At 45.8% G+C, this 17,263-nt stretch overlaps 1 protein-coding gene across 6 annotated transcripts in view; it reads left to right on the forward strand.

Moving 5' to 3' along the window:
• DLG3 (discs large MAGUK scaffold protein 3) overlaps nt 1-17,263 on the forward strand; it is a 1,928,515-nt gene that overhangs the window by 1,850,362 nt on the left and 60,890 nt on the right. The gene's annotated exons all lie outside the window — the stretch shown is intronic.

The raw sequence follows: 17,263 nt of genomic DNA on the forward strand, positions 1-17,263 counted from the left end.
AGCCCTCTCTTTTTAAGTCTCCTGTGGTCTTAAGGTTTTTGAAGGGTCTTACTAATATGTTCCCTCCTTCACCTTTCATTGTGCCTCAGTGGGATTTAAATCTTGTATTGACTTTTTTGATGGGGGCTCCCTTTGAGCCTCTCCACAAATGTCCCATGAGGCTTCTTACCCTTAAGACAGTCTTCTTGGTTGCAATAACCTCGGCAAGGAGGGTTAGTGAGCTTCAAGCTCTTAGCTCCAAGCCCCCATTCCTGACCATTCATGTTGATAGAATGGTTCTTAGGACCAGGGCTGCTTTTCTGCCTAAGGTGGTAACTCCCTTCCATCTAGGACAGTCCATTACCCTACCTACCTTCTATCCTCCCCCTCACCCTTCCAAGGAGGAGGAGAGACTGCACCGTCTGGACCCTAAGAGGGCGGTGTCCTTTTACTTGGACAGATCCAAGGACTTTCGCTTGGAAGACCAGCTCTTCGTTGGATTTGCTGGCTGCAAGAAAGGAAGAGCGGTCCATAAAAGAACTTTATCGAGATGGATCGTCCTCTGCATAAAGATCTGCTACTCTTTGGCCGGTAAGGAACCACCAGAGGGTATAAGGGCTCATTCAACTAGAGCTAAGTCTTCAACCTCAGCATTGGCTAGAGGTGTGCCTGTGGAGGATATTTGTAGGGCGGCGACTTGGTCTTCCCTCCACACTTTCGCGAAGCATTACTGCTTGGATTCCGAAGTGAGGAGGGACGGCCATTTTGCGCGCTCTGTCCTTCAGGATTTCCTGGTTTAGAAGAGTGGACACCCTCCTCCGGGAGTGGGGACTGCTGTGGGACTCTATTCACAAGGTGAGGAATCCACACGGCAGATGTATCTATCAGAAGAACAAGTTACTTACCTTCGGTAACGCTTTTTCTGGTAGATACTATATCTGCCTGTGGATTCCTCACCGACCCACCCGCCTCCCCGTTGTCCACTCTTCTATGCCAGAGTTACTGTAGTGTAATATATATATATATTTTATTGTCAAGGAAATGTTTCAGTTGCTTTCCTGCTTTTGCTTAACACTGTGTGTTTTGCCTTGAGTACTGTGTACTGTGTATACTTGTATATTTCTACTGTCATTGGTCCGTCCGTGTGCCTCGATGGCACGGAAAAAAGGGCGGAACTGATGTCATCACGCCGGCGTGGGCCTATTATAGGCGTCGGTGACGTCAGCGGAGTCGCGAGCGAGGTCGTGTCTCTATGACGTCAGGAGTCCACGTCGGCGCGAGGCTACGAAAAAAGAATTTCCGAATGTTGCTGACGCAAGGGGGTATTCACAAGGTGAGGAATCCACAGGCAGATATAGTATCTACCAGAAAAAGCGTTACCGAAGGTAAGTAACTTGTTCTTCTCAACTGTAGGTCGGCCCAAAAACACTCGTCGGAAGTCGCTGACCTCATAATGTCTATGAACCTTGACCTGGCCATACTAACTGAAACATGGTTAACTGAATCCTCAAACCCTATCATGGATATCCTTGTCCCCCCCAACTACTGCATCACTAGGCTTGACAGGTCCAACAAGACATGTGGTGGAATCGCATGCATTTACAAGAGTAACCTCTCAATTAATAAAGTCACCGCCCCGTCTCTTACCTCATGTGAATACTTCTGCCTTGATGTCATCAGTGAGAACAAACCTGTATGTTCACTTCACATCATATACCACCCTCCGGGGGACAACCTAGTCTTCTCCCAACAACTCATGGACACAATGTCAATCAACTCAGGACAGCAAAACACACATCTACCTTGGCGACTACAATCTCCACTGGAATGACTGCAGTGACGCAGTAGTTAATAGCCTCAAATTTCCTTAACGCTTCTGACCTCACTCAAATATGCAACAGCCCGACACATGACAAAGGCTCTATCCTCGACCTTGTCATCTCCAAAGAAGGCACCATTCAACTTGACTCTATCCAACCTTGTGACTGGTCAGACCACCATATTATCACATTCCTCATCAAGGATAAAGTTAAATGCATCCCGGTGCAATACTCCATGCCCAAAGTTTGGAAAAGAGATTTGAGGAAACTCAATCCAAACTCTCTACCCCCTAACAGCTGCAATCTCCTACTCCCCCCTACCGACGTTACTGATGTTCAGTGCCTAACTGACCACTATCTCAACTCAATGACCTCAATAATCAATGAGGCCGCTCCAATGCAACTGAAAAGAGAATCCACCAAGATATCCAACCCATGGTACAACGGGAGTCTCAATGACGACAGACGGGCTATGCGAACGGCAGAGCGCACCTGGAGATCAGCGCCCTCGTCACTGCACCTAAAAACTCTGAGGAAAAAGAGAAACGCATACTTCAGGAAAATAAAACGCTCAAAGTCAGAGTTCTTCAGACTCCAGCTAGACAAAGCAAAAAACCGTCCAAGTAAACTGTTCGAGCTAATCCGATCTCAATCTAAGGAACAACTCCCAGCTGTCGACATTATGAGCACTACTCCTTCCTGTGAAGATTTCGCGGCTTTCTTTAACAAAAAAACTGACAATATAAGGAGCGACCTCCTCAATGACGCAAGCCTTTACTCAATACCCAACTGCATAACACCCAATAAACTAAAAAACAATGCGACATGGTCATCCTTTGACACCTACTCTGAAGAAGAAATTGACAGAATACTTAGCACCCTAAAACCATCCAATCACCTCACTGAACCTCTTCCTGCTAACGCCGTAAAAGACTTCATCCCTTTGCTCCTCCCACTGTGGACTAAAATTATCAATAGCTCACTTCAACAAGGAACCATCCCTGACTCCCTCAAAGTTGGTCAAGTCACACCTTTACTGAAGAAACCAACAGCCGACCCCACTGATCTAAACAACTACCGTCCGATTACCAACATTGCCACTCTCGCCAAACTTTTAGAAAAATGCGTCCAACTACAACTGACAAAGCACATAGAACAGTTTGATCTCCTCAACCCTCATCAATCAGGCTTCCGAGCAGGGCACAGCACTGAAACAGCTATGACTCACATAATTGACGACGCCCTCCAAATTTTAGATCAAAATGATACCTGCCTCCTCATCCTCCTCGATCTCTCTTCAGCATTTGACACAGTGAAACATGAGAACCTACTCGAACTCTTAAACACAAGAATGGGCCTCTCTGGGACTGTTGGTTCACTTCCTTTCTACACAACCGGTCTCAAAAATTCAAGAGCAAAAACTTGATGTCCTCCCCAGTACCGGTATCGCTAGGTGTCCCACAAGGATCCTGCCTATCCCCTACTTTGTTCAACCTAGTTATGGAACCTCTCACCACCCTGCTAAAAGCATCCAATGTACACTTCCACATGTACGCCGATGACACTCAACTATATCTCAAGTTACAATCCCCCAAAGACATCTTGCGTCTGAACTCAACGATCAGAAGCACCCAATCTTGGCTGGCCGATAACCACCTCAAACTCAATGCTATGAAAACAGAGTTCCTCCTAATCTCACCCCCCACGAAAATATCTTCCGCACAAACATGGCTTAAGCACCTAACAGCACTCAATGTCCAACCGACCATCGTGGACTCAGCAAAATCTTTAGGCATAACACTTGACACCAACCTCAACATGCAGCAGCATATCAGCAAGGCAACTAAGGGGGCGAACTTCCAAATAAATACCTTGAGGAAACTTAAACCCTTCCTCCCAGCAAAAGACTTCCAAACCGCAGTACAAGCACTAGTCATCCCTCGCATAGACTACGGCAGCGTGGCCCTCTGCGGCCTCCCCCTAACTACAACTGCACCCCTCAGAGCGTCACTAAACGCAGCAGCAAGACTCATCACTGGATCTAAAAAACATTCGCATACCTCCCCTGACTTTAAATCCTTGAACTGGCTGCCTCTTGAAGCCAGAATACAGCTGAAAATTGCCTGCATGACGCACAAGGCTATACACCTGAAATCACCCGGCTACCCCACCCATAAGTTGACAATTTCCGGCGGTTCCAGAACCACCAGAAGTACAAACAATCTTCTGCTGAAACCTCGAAGATTCCGGAAGGAAAAAACCTACAAACGCTCCTTCTCAGGAATGGCGCCTAGGATCTGGAACGCACTCCCTCCTGAAACCAGACTCATCTCCTCCACTCTTCTTTTTAAGAAAGAAATCAAAAATATCCTTATGGCTAAATACACCTGAACAACTCCGTTTGAGTTACAATGCGATCAGTATTACCGGTCCGATTCCTATGCACATGTATTTTTATTTGTATTAGACTAAAGTGTTTAGGCTCTTGCTCCCTCATATCTGTATTATTTTCTATTTTTGTTTTATCTACAGTGTTGATGACCTACGTTCCAATTATGCCATGCTACCTTATACCTGTAATATATGTAATATTTCTACTATTTACATTAACTTGTTGACCTGCCTTCCTACTATGCTCCCCTGTTTCCCCACCCTTCCACCTCCCTTTGTAAAGCGCTCTGTTATCTGCAAAGATCTTGTTCGCGCTATATAAAACTTTCAAAATAAATAAATTAAATAAAACACGGACAGAGGTTCCTCTTGACATCCAGGAGCAATGCAAAAATCAGGGGTGTGGGCACAGATACTTATACCCCAAAAGTCTTTGTTCTCAAAAGTCTCTGGTCACTGAACCCAGCCAGAACCAGTTCTTCTCAGGCCTGGAACACTTTTTTTTACCAGGCTGCATCCTTCCTTTCAGAAAGAGGGGGGTCTGCTATCAGACACACGGTAGGAGGTGGAGCCAGCATTCACCTTTCCAGGCAGCGCCCTGCTCAGATCAAAGGGTCACCCCTCCCCTACTCCAAATGCAGATCTCTCTAATCAACCCAGGTCTGACTCAGCCTGCCTTGCCCCTCTAAACCCGGACAGCCAATACACAACAGCAGAGCATACTGGAGACTTAGGCAAGAAAATACCTACTTTCTAAAAGGGGTATTTTCAAACACAATATTAAAACCAACTTCACTAAAGGATGTATTTTATTATTCTGAGCTCAGGCATACTAAACTCTAGTTTCTACCATGTTCCCTGAGTCAGGAAAAGCATTTCTACATCCTCACAGGACCACAAGACAACCATGTTTTTACTAAAACCATGGGGGCAGGGGGAGAAGAGAGATGCAACTGGTGAAATCAATATATTCACAGCGCCCGCCCAGACTTGGCCCACCCTAGATCCTGTTCTCAATCTCAATTCTACAGGACTACGTCCACAAGGAATGCAAAACACACCCTTTAGCTTTAGCCCTAAATGCCACACAAAATATTTCAGACAAGACTTACACAAAGTCTGCAATGTAGGTTTATCTCCAGAAGTCAAATAAACATCCTATGAGGCATGTTTGGCATTCAGGTCAAAAAGGATGCTTCGGCAATGACCAGAGAATCGTTTGGTCCTCACAAACATGCAGCGCCGCTCGAAAGATGGTCTGGATACCTTTGGGGGCCAGTCACTGGACCCCCGTCAAGAACCAGAGGACCCGGAGGCACAGACTGCGCCAACAGATGTACATATACTGCTGGCTAGCCTTGGAGGCAGTTCGGACTCTGAGCCTGACTCTGTACAAGGCACTTGTGTACTCAGCGAAGGCGGCCCAAAATCATACCTAACCACCCACTCCAACTTTCAAAGCCCCACTGCCTTCAGGCCATGTAGGTCTCTATCAACAAGCACACAGTCAGCTACACCTGGAAAGTCGCAAAATTCAAAGCATTAACTGTTGTTTCGGCACCCGCACCGAAACAAGCTTCATCGGCGCAGCCAAAGTCAAATAAAGACTCTGAGCCAAGAAACATACATCGCAACATGGTCCAGCCGCAAAACCTTCAGCGTCAAAACCTACACATAAGCCGTTGGCGCCACAAACTAACGCACAAAACAGAAAATAAGGAAGGCTCTTCGACACCCTCCACATCTTCGGCTTTGAAATCCCCAATAAATACTGCAGGGCCACAGAAAAAACAAATCAAGCCCATTCTTGAAATTTTGCAAGACCAGCTGGAACAAGACGAAATACGTTTTAGTACACCCTCATACTTAGAAATTGGGCACAAAACCACCACCACCACCTGCTTCTCTTACACTGCAGAAGCGGAAGAAATCTTTTGAGGAGGACATTGCTGGGCCTCAACAAACCCATCAACAAAAGAAGCAAGACAGAGGCACAAGCACAGTTTCTGTTTTTCCTTCTTCACCTCTTCCTATCATCTTCTATTCCAACGTCACCAGTTACACTTTCAACAACAGAACAGGCACACTCACCCAAACTCTTGACTTCTCAGCAACCAATGCCTTTGCCAAATCAATCACTTCATAGTAACATCAACCTGAGGGTAATAATATCCCTTACTTTATAGATCCACAGGATGATCCAATACATCTTTTAATCCATGGGATATTTATGATGCTGATCCATTCGATGAGACTGATCCAATTATTTCTCCGTCCAAACCCTCACTACCAGATGATACTTCAGCTTATCATAATCTCATTAGTAGGGCTGCTACATTCCATAAAGTTAATCTACTCACTGTTCCGCAGAATGATTTTCTGGTATAAACACTTAATACATCAGAGTAATGCAAACACCACCTATGCTTAAAGGTATGCTAGCATCCACACAGGATATATTTAAACAACCTGTTAAATCAAGAGTAACCACACACTGTGTTGAGAAAACATATCAAGCATGTCCACTGGACCCGGAGTAGATCAAGTGACTCGCTGGTGGTGCACTCGGCCAGGAAAAGAGCAAATTCTCTAGGCAAAGGGGACACACCAGCCACAGATAAGGAGAGTAGAAAATACAATGTGGCAGGTAAACAAGTAGCAGCACAAGCTGCCAACCACATGCGTATCGCACATTCTGTGAGTCTACTCTCCCGATATAATTGGGCCACATGGGATTAAAAGCAGGAACTATTGCAATAGCTCCCTAACCAATGCAGAGAAGATGCAACACAGTTAGTGGAAGAGAGCAAATCAATATCCAATGCCACTATACAATGCACCTTAGACTCTTCAAACATGCAAGGTTATCCTGGGCCATGCATAGCTCAGAGTATCCGGGTTTAAGCCAGACATACAGCAACAGCTGCTTAAATTTCTTTTTTATGACCAGAATTTATTTTGCCCATAAGTAGATGAAATGCTGGAAAAACTAAAACATGACACAAACCTCTATGGCAATGAGGGCCCTACCAGCACATGGTTCCTTTTTTAGAGGTCAATACAGAGGTACAAACAGGAAATTCTTCCTCTGACTCAAACAATAACAATAGACCACAGTGTTCCTATCAAAACCAATTCAATGGGGAACTTTCTGCAAGACAAATTATAGAAACGGGTAATGGCCATGCAACTTCTGCCAAAACCCTACCTCTCCAAAACAGTGCCAACCTACACCTCCCCCAACACATACTACGCCAGTGGGGGAAAGGTTACAAACATTTTATTAACCATGACAGAAAATCGCCCTAGACCAAAAGGGATTATCCTTAATCAAAGCTAGGTGTTTGGAACTCAGACACCACCCACAATTCCAGCTAAACCACAAAAACTGCTGAAAGAACATCTTACACTTTTACAAGTAGAGGTTCTTTCTCGCCTTCAAAAAGGAGTAATAGAAATAGTACCATTACAACATCAAGGACATAGCGTTCACTCCCTTTATTTTCTCATTCTCAAAAAAGAAGAAAACATTAAGGCCTATTTTAGATCTCTGGCCACTAAACAGATGCATCTCCCCCGAACACTTTCACATGGTCCCACTACAAGAAGTAATTCCACTGTTACAACAAGGAGCTTTCATGACTGCATAAACCCTCAAGGATACATACTTCCATATCCCCGTTCATCCAGCACACCGACGTTACCTATGCTTTCGGCTAAACAGACAACCCTATCAATTCAAAGAGCTACCATTCATAGCTCCAAGGGTTTTCACAAAATGCCTTGCAGTGGTGGCGGCAGCTCATCTCCGAAGAGAGGGAATAAAGGTCTTCCCATATCTAGGCATTTGGCTTATCAACCATCCAACACGCTAGCAGGACCTTACTCCAGTATTGGAACTTTCACAGATTCACATGCCTGAATCATTCCCCGTCGTCGAGGCGGGAGTCTCCGGTATATAAAAAAGCAGTGCTTAATAGTATTGCAAACTGAAAAGAGGCCTAGGCCCATTTCCCTTTTGCAACCCATAGCCTTTGTTATGTAAAAAAGGCCCAAACTTTTCCCTGAACCAATCGGAGCTCCTCACCCTCTTGAACACTCCTGAGAACCTTCTGCCCCTCAGATTTTTCTACCGCACGTTGTGCTAGGGAGTCTCCTTTGAGCTCTGCTCAAACTCTTTACTTTTACAGTATTTCGACTTAGATTTGAGGTTTTTCATCTACCATGTCTGAGAAGAAGAAAGGATTATTTAGAGCTTGTTCCACCTGCTCTAAGAGGCTTTATACAGATGACCCTCACAAGGACTGCATCTACTTCCTCTATCCAGACCATAAGGCAGCAGATTGTAAGGTATGTCGTACCTTTTCGAATAAGATACCCAGCGACTCCAGTCGCACAACAGGCCCCAGAGGTTATTCCACGTCCACGATCGGTACCAGGGACACCGGTTCGTAGGAGAGAGATTTTGCCGGAGCCTACTGCTAGGTCTCCATCGCCGACGTCACACCACGATACCTCGGATGACTATCATGAGGATGGGGAAATTGCGGACACAAGTGCAGAATGGCATGACTATATCACCCCCTCACCTTCAACTCCTCCGCAGAGACCAGTAGATTCTCCACCAGAGGACATTGGTGGATTTCATAATTTGATGGAAAGAGCCACTAAGGGATTTGCACTGACCATGATAGAGAAGACGGAATGTTTTTTATACGACTTCAAGGACTCTTATCGGAAATCCGTGCGATCCCTGCCTATAGTGTCTCATATTTGGAAGGAAGGATTAAAGGTCATGGAGACGCCAGCGACGGTAATGCCGGTTCTGGCCAGACTAGATAAAAAGTATAAGGCACCTATTGATGCTCCAACTTGCCTTTTGGGTCATCCCAAACCGGATTCTGTTATTACTCAGGCGGCACAACAGAAATCCAGGAACCCATCTGCTCCGATTGCAACACCTCCAGACAAAGAGGGCAGAAGGTTGGATAATGCGGGAAAAAGGTTTTCCTTAATGTCGGCTCTGCTAGTGAGAGCTGCTAATGCCCTCGCTATCTTGGGAAGGTATGACCGGCAGATGTGGTGTGACCTGTCTCCATACATTAACCAGGTGCCGGAACCAGAGAAGCAGGAGGCGAAGAAGATTCTCATGGAAGGAGAAAGGACTTCGGCCGAAGTCAGAGACAGCGCGATGGATATAGCGACCACGGCGTTTAGATCCTTGGGAGGAGCGGCGGTCCTGCGCAGGCAAGGATGGCTGCGAGCAACAGCGTTTAGGCCGAAGGTGCAAAACAAGATTTTAGACCTCCCTTTCAATGGAGAAGAGTTATTTGGGAAGCATATTGATGATACTCTGCAGAGTATCAAGAAGGATACGGATACGGCAAAGGCTCTTGGAACACTGCAATACAGAAAAAACCCTTTTCGTGGCTCCAGGGGTAGAGGACAGTCCTCGTATAGAGGAGGATACCAACAGTGGAGATATTCTTCTTATCCGTCTTCATCGCAGCCTTTCCGTCAACAGTACAGCCAGCGTCAATCAGGAGGCTATACAAAATCAACTCCAAGAGGACGGGGGGGCCGGGGAAAGGACAACACCCGTTGACAATGACAACCTCCATCTTCCGGCTCTGTCAGATGCTCCCCTGGGTGGAAAGATTGCTCACTATCTTCACAATTGGCGGAAAATAACAACGGAACAAATGGTCCTCAAAATAGTTCAATTCGGTAATACCCTAGAATTTCTTAAAGCGCCCCCTTGTACGCCACCGATGCACCAGAGAGCCAACCATCTGCATCAACTCCGGCAGGAGATTCGGACAATGCTCCGAAAGGGAGCAATAGAACCGGTACCGAAAGCCCAGGAAAACAAGGGGTTTTACTCCCGGTTTTTTCTTATGAAGAAAAACAAGCTCCAGTGGCGCCCCATTCTGGATCTCAGATCCTTAAACACCTATCTCAAGAAACAATCTTTCAGGATGGTGTCTCTGCAGGCCATCCTTCCGTTATTAAACCCAGGAGATCATATGACCACATTGGACCTACAAGACGCGTATTTCCACGTGCTGATCCATCCTGCACACAGACAGTACCTTCGGTTCTTGGTAGCCGGAAGACATTACCAATTCAGGGTACTGCCATTCGGCTTGAAGTCAGCGCCAAGAGTTTTCACGAAATGCCTGGCTCCAGTGGCGGTTGTGTTGAGGAAGCAAAAACATCAAATATTTCCTTACCTCGACGACTGGTTAGTCAAGGCACCATCAAAGGTACAGGCCAGAGCGTCAACACAGGCCTGAATAGACTTATTCGCCAATCTAGGATTGACTCTCCACGAGGGAAAGTCAAACCTCCACCCAGCAAAAGGGATCACATTTCTGGGGGCAATATTGGACACGGAATGCAACAAAGCGTTTCCCTCCGAAGAAAGGCAATTGAGGATTGTGTCCCTCTTCCAAGACTTTGTAAAAGGAAAGTCTTTCGGTCCGCAGGTACAAATCCTTGCTGGGCACGATGTCATCTTGTATTCCCCTGGTACCTTGCAGGCTAAGGATGAGACCATGGCAAGAGCAGATCAATCTCCAAGGGCGTCAAGCGGAGGGATCCTTCGACGATACAATATGGGTGAAACCAGTGATGGTACAGGCAGCAAAGTGGTGAACACAAAAACAAATGTGTCTCAAGGACTGACGTTTCTGGCAAGAGCGGCTCCTCTAATGGTAACGACGGATGCGTCGTTAGAAGGATGGGGAGCTTTCCTTCAGGACCTTCAAGTCAGCGGTCGTTGGAAGGCGCAGGAGCAGCAATTACACATAAATCTGCTGGAGCTCAGAGCGATCCGCTTGGTATTACTGGCTTTTCTAGTAAGGATAAGAGGTTTTCCGGTGTTGGTAGGAACAGACAACACTACGGCGATGCATTATGTTAACAAGCAAGGGGGAACGAGATCTCTCTCCCTGTCTCAGGAAGCCCAGGAGATATGGGAATGGGCTCTTCAGCAAGGAATATCATTGGCAGCAGACACCTCCCGGGGGGTCAAAACGTCAAGGCGGATACACTCAGCAGGCTCAAATCGTCCTGCCACGAATGGGAGCTAGACCAGGGGATCCTGGACAGCATCTTTCGAAGATGGGAAACACCGATAGTGGACCTCTTAGCTACAAGGGAAAACAGAAAATGCCAGTACTTCGCAAGCTGGCTTCCCCAGAAGGGATCTTGGGGGAATGCGTTTTCCATGGCATGGTCCGGCATCTTTGCCTACGGTTTTCTTCCAATTCCTCTTCTCCCCCGCGTACTGGTGAAGATCAAGAAAGAGCCGTGCAGACTGATCCTGGTAGCCCCGTGGTGGCCCAGACAACACTGGTTCACGGAACTGCTGCTGCTGCTGCTGTCGGAGGACCGTCCAATTCGGTTTCTTCCAATTCCATCGCTTCTGACAATGTCCAAGGGGCAGGTGCTCCATCCGGACCAGAAATCCTTGCGATTAGCAGCCTTTCGCCTGAACACTGTGAGTTTAGCCATCTGAACATCTCACACTAATGTAGGGTGATCCTGTCCAAGGCCAGAACGGAGAGTGCCAACAAAACCTACAGGATTAAATGGAAGAGGTTTTGTCTGTGGTGTAAGAGGCATAATGTTCACCCTCTTACTGCTGCACCTCATCAAATTATACCTTACATTCTGCTATTGGCAAAGTCAGGATTAGCACACGCCTCCATCAAGGTGCATTTGGCTGCGTTATCCCGCTACAGGAGGTCATCGTCAGGCCCATCCCAATGGTCATCAAGGATTATCAAACAATTTATGAAGGGGATATTCAGGGTCTTTCCTCCAGTAAAGCCTCCACCACCATTATGGAATCTGAATATTGTACTCTCTCAATTGATGAAACCACCATTTGAACCGATACACAGGGCAGACCTGAAGTTCTTGTCCTGGAAAGTGGCTCTTCTCATTGCATTGACTTCAGCGAGAAGAGTAGGTGAACTACAAGCGGTCACGATTCAGGAGCCTTGCTTACAGTTTCAGGGGGATAGAATGATTCTCAGGACAAACCCGAAGTTCATTCCGAAGGTGCCAACTGATTTTCATTTGAACGAACTGTTGGTGTTGAATCGTTTCTTTCCTCATCCGTCAACAGCAGCAGAACGAGTATGGCACTCGTTGGACATTCAGAGATGTATGAAATTTTACTTGAAAGAAACTAAGGCGTTTCGCAAGTCTTCTCAGTTATTCGTCGCTTTCAGCGTACCCAGGAAAGGTTTCCCGCTGTCAAAGAGGGGAATTGCCAGATGGATTTCCAGTGCGATTGTCTACTGTCATCAAGCTGCTGGAAAGCCTTTGAATGCACGAGTTCATGTCCATTCCACGAGGGCGGTGGCCACATCCACTGCAATGTTTGGAGGAGTACCAATCCAGGATATCTGCAGAGCAGCGACCTGGGCATCTACGCACACCTTCACCAGGCACTACTGCTTGGAGGCAGCCGCAGAATCGGATGCGGCGGTGGGAGAGGCGGTACTGCAGAATATCATCCAGTAACGGTGAGCCTTTTTTACATCCCTCCATCCATAATTTCTCTTGTTTACAAAGTCACATTTTATATAAGTATATATATATGTGTGTATATATATGTGTGTATATATATATGTGTGTATGTGTATATATATGTGTGTATGTATATATATATATATATATATGTGTGTATGTATATATATATATGTGTGTATCTGTGTATATATGTATATGAGATTGCTTAATTTTCAAATGGTATTGCATGATTATGAAATGTATCAGAGAAATGTGCTTTGTTTTTTCACTGCTCGCTATTCTGATTCAGGCATGTGAATCTATGAAAGTTCCAATACTGGAGTAAGAAAACAAGTTACTTACCTGTAACTTTAGTTCCCGGTATTGGAATCTTTCATAGATTCACATGCACCCACCCTCCTACCCTGTGAGGCTCACCTCGGATTTAGCACAAGTGCGTGACAAATCTGAGGGGCAGAAGGTTCTCTCAGGAGTGTTCTAGAGGGCGAGGAGCTCTGATTGGTTCAGGGAAAAGTTTGGGCCTTTTTTACATAACAAAGGCTATGAGTTGCAAAAGGGAAATGGGCCTAGGCCTCTTTTCTGTTTGCTATACTACTAAGCACTGCTTTTTTATATACCGGAGACTCCGTCTCGACGACGGGGAATGATTCAGGCAGGTGAATCTATGAAAGATTCCAATACTGGAGAACTAAAGTTACAGGTAAGTAACTTGTTTTCTTCAGCATACTCAACAAGTAATAAACCTACACAAACCTCGGTTACACTGAACATACCAAATTTTCCCTTGCAAACTCAGCCTTTCATAGGTGCAACACTCCATTCAATCACAGCCAAAGCATATCCTAGTGCAGAAAGTCACAAAGTTCATGCAAACATTACCTCTTTTTCAGCCACAACCGTACATCACTGTAAAAAATGTGATGGGTCTGTTAGGAATGATGGCCTCATACATAGCCTTAGTACTACTCACGCGTCTTCCTATGCGTCCCCTTTAACTCACTCTGCAATGTCAATGGTCTCAAGCGGACGGACGTCTACACGATCTAGTGTTGATAGGGCCAGAGACTAATCGCTCTTTGCAGTGGTGGAACAGCAACAACCTGTTGCAAGGCCGGACCTTGTTATGTTATAGCAGTTTATAAAGTGCCATGGTTACTCCATTAAGGAGTGTCCCGCGCTGAATTTCATTCAGAGGCTGAAATCACGAAGCACATAAAGGATGGAGAGATTATATGTAGCAACATTTTCATTAAACAACCAAGTTTTGAGTTGCTTCCTAAAAACTGCTTCTAATGGCTTCTGTCTGAGGTAAACGGGTAGAGAGTTCCACCTCTTAGCTGCCACATACCTAAAAGAGGTGCCTCCGAAACGTTTCCTATTGAATTTGGGAATGCCGACCAGTCCTGTTCCTGCTGATCTCGGGCTGCGCGTGGGGTGGTAGGAGCATATCGTGGGACTAAGATATTTAGGGCCCTTCTTTCTCTGTAGTATCCAGTGGACATAGCATAGGGCCTTCAAAGTGCCAATTCTGCAAATCACCATTACTACAGACCTGTCCCTTCAGGGATGGGGGCACATATGCACCTTTCACAGTTTGTCGTCTATGGACAGTAGCTCAAACACATCTGCATATCAATCGTCTGAAGCTAAAAGCTTTTCAGCTAGCCCTTTCGCAATCACTTGTACCACAAGACAGTGCTGCTAGGAACAGACAATATGACTGCAATACATTATATTTAAAAAGGAGGGGGCATATTGCTCACAGCTCTCTCCCCCTTCGGAGAGAATTTCGCACTGGGTAATCTACCACAAAACCCACCTCCTAGCAGAATACCATACTTGTGTTGTACAACGATTTCGCAGAAATGCTCAGCAGAACACATGAACAGGTGCACGAGTGGTAAAATAAATGACCAACTCTACTCTTACTTCAAGAGGTGGGGGGACACTTGTTTGCCCCTCTGGGCCAAATGCCAAAACTTCACATCCATGTTTCCTCACCCACTATCCAATGGCAATGCCCTATGGATAAATTGATCAGGAGTATTTGCCTACACTTTTCCTCCTCACCCAGTTATTCCACATGTAGTTCCGAAGTTAACACAAACCCCTCTAACTCTAATCCTTGTAGCTCCAACATGGGCATGACGGCCATGTTGTCATATAGCTAGTGTTATTCTGAATACTGTGTTAAGTTAGCGTAGGCTCATGTAATGTTTAAACGCCATTTTTTCCTTTTGCTGCTTCTGCACACGATACATAATTGTTGATTTAGCTTTCAACCTAGTAGTTTACTTGAGAATGTTATTGCTTTCAAATCAGCGTTGCTTAATAAATAATGTCTGTACAGTGAGTGCTGAAGCTACAAGGATAACAAGACACAGATTGTTGTGAGAACTGATCTCCGCACCTCCATAGACGTAACATAAGTGCAGCTCCTGCCAAGTTCTGGCTTTAGGCGGGTTTTATATTGCAATGTTCAGAGCACATACACACACTTGATGCTGTTCGCATGCAGAGAGCTGTTGGAGACAGATGTGATTCCTTCATACTAGGATCTTGATGTATGGGCCCGCCCTGCTAAAACCCAAAGAGACCTTCTTATATATTAATATAATCTACCAATTAGGGAGGGTGAGAATTATGTGTGGTTAGCACTTATTCATTTCAGCATAATAGCATGCTGTCACCGTTTGCTTTCTATGGACTAGTAACTATGCTGATAACTTTGCTTCTGATAATATGTTTCCTTGTATTATCTAAGATACTGCGTTTGAGAAAACGGCATTAGTAAATAAATATTTCAAATGTGCACGTGTCCTCATTACTCCACGTTCTGGGTTGAAATGATTGTATAACGAAAGAGTGCTCATGTGTTCCACGTAACCTGAGGTATTGTAAGTTCATGTTCTGGTTTGTCTAAGCATTGGGAGTTTTGTTATGACCAATGAGACACTGTAGCTAGCTCGGTAAGGGTTTTTTTGGGTACTGAGGTGAGTTTTGGGTCACCCTAATTCGCCGAGGTTCCAATCCTCTGTGCACAGTTCTGTGGGAGAACAGAAACCCTGCGACATGGCGCCCATACGTTGGTGGTCTTATATCATGACACTTGAGTAGTATATCATTCAATCCTTAACCCCTTCACTATTGTTTCCGGTAAACGGTGGTGTCGGCAAAAACCTACCTATTTTTGAAATAGGTCTTTTCAAGCTTGAATCTTTCTAAAACGGTTTCCTTGAATTACTACCCAGTTGTGCTACAAAGTTTACTTTGTTTTTCTGTAGTTCCGGTGTAATCATGGCACAAGCTGTGGACATCCCGCAACATAGTCGCATCGCGGTGCGTAACCATTTGCAGGCTTTCCAAGTCCCAGTGGATGGCTTGGCTGTGATTTTGGTGGTGTGTGCGGTTCTGGCGTACCCTTTCGAACTGTTTTATTCGTGGGTAACGTTTCCGGCTATTGACGCAAATTCTGGTGTGTACCACACCTACACCCCCTCACCTGTACCGGCTGAATATACTCCGTACAGGGCACTGGAAATACCTATTGATCATTGGCAGCATCGCGTTTGGTGGCGCCCTACCCCACTCTTTATCCGCTGCGAGGTTAGGTCCTTTGTCCATTCCAGGGACTAATTGGCCTGCTTTGGCTGGATTTACTCCTTATCCTCAACACGGCAATTGTACCTTGGCGGAGGTTCGCAGACTCCATGTTGTCTAGATTGCCGTGATTTGTGCATTAGTGCAATACATAGGTCGTCATCTCCCGGTGGTCCCCCGGGGGGGTCCGGCCGTCCGAACGGAACATGGCGGTTTAAAACTCAATCCGGTGATGGTCAGTTCAGTTTTTGGTAAACGCCCAGATGATAGGGATGAGTTCCCATTCTGGCTTGCCGAGAAGTTTGACCAGCTGGAGGCTGTGTTTCCGAATTCTACTCCTGCTGATAAACATCGAATGTTGACGATTACTTTGCCTAAGGATTTAACTCCTGAACTAGTTGACTGTGAAAGTTGGGGGAAAACTTTTGCGGCTGTTTATGCAAGGTGTTTCGGCACCCCATCAATGGCTGTACTGCCTACGATCATTAAACGTGTTAAGGATGATCACGGACCGGAAGTAGCGGTTGAATTGGGTATGCGCCTGTGTGGTTCATTTGAGATTGTTAGCGATCTCATCCTCTCCAATGTTAAAGGAGACGCAGTGAGCTTTCAGGTGTCTAATGCTTTGGCAGCTATACCCGAGGCCGAAAGAACCCGCCAGTTGGCGAAGATTGTTGTGGCCGCTTATAAAACGATTGGTCGCACGAGTAAGGGTCTGAAATATTTTGCAGTTAAGGAGAAGAAACAACCACAAGGACAGACTGCTGAGGCGGATGTCCAGCCCAAGTCCAAGAAACAAAATTGGCCTAAAAAACAGAATAAGGGGAAGCAACAGCAGCAGACTCAGGATTCTTATCCTGCGCCACAATTTTCTGCGCCGACAGAGAGTTTGATTTGCGCGATCGCGCGATGATTAAATCACCTGA

The sequence above is a fragment of the Lissotriton helveticus genome, chromosome 4_2 (genome assembly GCF_964261635.1).
Source record: "Lissotriton helveticus chromosome 4_2, aLisHel1.1, whole genome shotgun sequence".
Taxonomy (NCBI): Eukaryota; Metazoa; Chordata; class Amphibia; order Caudata; family Salamandridae; genus Lissotriton; species Lissotriton helveticus.